The sequence below is a fragment of the Sapajus apella genome, unplaced genomic scaffold (assembly GCF_009761245.1).
Source record: "Sapajus apella isolate SASKATOON/1434 unplaced genomic scaffold, GSC_monkey_1.0 scaffold62, whole genome shotgun sequence".
Lineage (NCBI taxonomy): Eukaryota > Metazoa > Chordata > Mammalia > Primates > Cebidae > Sapajus > Sapajus apella.
The window spans coordinates 3148390-3150889 of NW_022437002.1; the positions used below are offsets into that span (position 1 = coordinate 3148390).

Sequence of the window (2500 nt, forward strand, 5' to 3'; positions counted from 1 at the left end):
AAAAAATTTTAATTGTTTTCCATTTAAATATTTTAATTTAATTTTTTTTTTTTTTTTTTTTTTTTGAGACGGAGTTTCGCTCTTGTTACCCAGGCTGGAGTGCAATGGCGCGATCTCGGCTCACCGCAACCTCCGCCTCCTGGATTCAGGCAATTCTCCTGCCTCAGCCTCCTGAGTAGCTGGGATTACAGGCACGCGCCACCATGCCCAGCTAATTTTTTGTATTTTTAGTAGAGACGGGGTTTCACCGTGCTGACCAGGATGGTCTCGGTCTCTTGACCTCGTGATCCACCCGCCTCGGCCTCTCAAAGTGCTGGGATTACAGGCTTGAGCCACCTCGCCCGGCCTTAATTTTTTTTTTTTTTAAACAGTCTTGCTGTGTCACCAGGCTGGAGTGCAGAGGTGCAATCATCATTCACTGCAGCTTTGAATTCCTGGGCTCAAGCAATTCTCTAGCCTCAGCACCCTGCGTAGCAAAGACTACAAGCACATGTCACCATACTTGGCTAATTTAAATTTGTTTTCTTTTGTAGAGGTGAGGTCTTGCCATGTTACCCAGCCTAGTCTTTAGCTCCTGGCCTCAAGCGATCCTCCCTCCTTTGGCCTTCCAAAGTGCTGGGATTATGGGCATGAGCTACAGTGCCCAGCCAAAAAAAATTTTTTTAAATCATGAGATCCAGAAAAAAAAAAGTTAAATAAATTTTATTGGCCTGGCGCCGTGACTCACACCTGTAATCCTAGCACATTGAGAGGCCGAGGCAGGAGGATTGCTGGAGGCCAGGAGTTTGAGACCAGCTTCGCGAGCTTGGGCTACATAGCAAGACTCCATCTCTACTATTTTAAAAAGAGGGCGAGGAACAGTGGCTCATGCCTGTAATCCCAGCACTTTGGGAGACTAGGGTGGACAGATTGCTTGAGTCCAGGGTTTTGAGGCCAGCTTGGGCAACATGGTGAAACCCCATCTCTACTAAAAAAAAAAAAAAGAGAGAGAGAGAGAGAGAGAAAATTAGCAGGGTATGAGGTGTTCCTCTCTGATCTCATCTACTCAGGAGGCTGAGGCAGGAGGATCTATTGAGCCAGGGAGGCAGAGGTTGCAGTGAGCCTAGATCATGCCACTACACTCCTGCCTGGGTGACAGAGTAAACCCTGTCTCAAAAAAATAAATTAAGAGAAATTAATTTTTCTCTAGACAGCAGGGCAATTAATTTCTCTTTCTCTCTCTTTCTTTTGTTCTTTCTTTTTCTTCCTTCCCTCCTTCCCTCCTTCCTTCCTTCCTTCTTTCCTTCCTTCTTGTTAAATTTGTCCAATATTTATTGAATTGTGAATGGTGACAAACATTGCCGCAATCAGAGGCTCATCCATCCTGATGCCTCTCTTGGCTTCCCTTTGAGAAGGAAGCCTGAGGCGGAACATCCCCAAACTCTGGGAGACACCCAGGGAGACATGGGGTATGCACAGAGATATGATGAAATCGGGAAACAGGAGTGGAGTGGGGCGTGGATCCTGGGAAAGACACGGACACACAGACTCTCCCACACAGAGGCAAAGACCAGGGGCGTCAGTCTGCCCCCAAGCAGCCGTGAGAATATCAGGGAAAGACCAGGCGTCCATGAAACAGTTCAGTCCTTCCTGTCATGAAGCGTCTGCTGAGAGGTCCCCGGACTCGGCCTTCAGGGCGCATTAGCCCTGAGCCAAGACAGCTTTGATGGCGGCCACCAGCTTCAGAAACTTGCTTTCTGTGTCCATGTAGCCATCACCTTTCTTCTTAGAGTGAATCAACTTTCTGGCTACCATTACTTCAAAGAACCCAGTGTCCTGGGGAGCTCCCTCACCTCCAATGTCCAGGCAGCCAGGGAACTCACCTTCTAACTTCTTGAGCTGAAGATACTTGGACTTACAGCCTCAAGCTCACAATAAACGACTCAGACAGCGAGAGCCATGGCTCGGGGCTACCACATTCTCTGGGAAGTAGACACCCCGGGGCACAGCGACCTCCCTGCGCCACACACACACACACACACACACACACACACACACACACACACACACACACATTTTTTTGAGATGGAGTCTCGTTCCATCGCCAGACTGGAGTACAGTGGCATGATCTCGGCTCACTGCAACCTCCACCACCCGGGTTCAAGCGATTCTGCCTCAGCCTCCCAAGTAGCAGGGATTACAGGCCCAGGCCACAATGCCCAGCTAATTTTTATATTTTTAGTAGAGAAGGGGTTTCACCACGTTGGCCAGGATGGTCTTGATCTCCTGACCTTGTTATCTGCCTGCCTTGGCCTCCCAAAGTGCTAGGATTATAGGCATGGGCCACCGCGTCCGGCCCAGAAATTTCTTTTAAAAAAGAATTTTATTCATTTAAAATATATGCATACAGTTGCTTACTATAATCTAGGCACTGTCTTAAGCATTTGTTTCCACCAGCCATACTAAATGACTCATCTGCATCACCAGATTTCAGGAGAAATTAGGTGCACTGCCAGAAGAA

At 48.0% G+C, this 2500-nt stretch overlaps 1 pseudogene; it reads right to left on the reverse strand.

Moving 5' to 3' along the window:
* Window positions 1–1663: 1663 nt before the first annotated feature.
* Window positions 1664–1940, reverse strand: LOC116529159 (annotated as a pseudogene).
* Window positions 1941–2500: the final 560 nt, after the last annotated feature.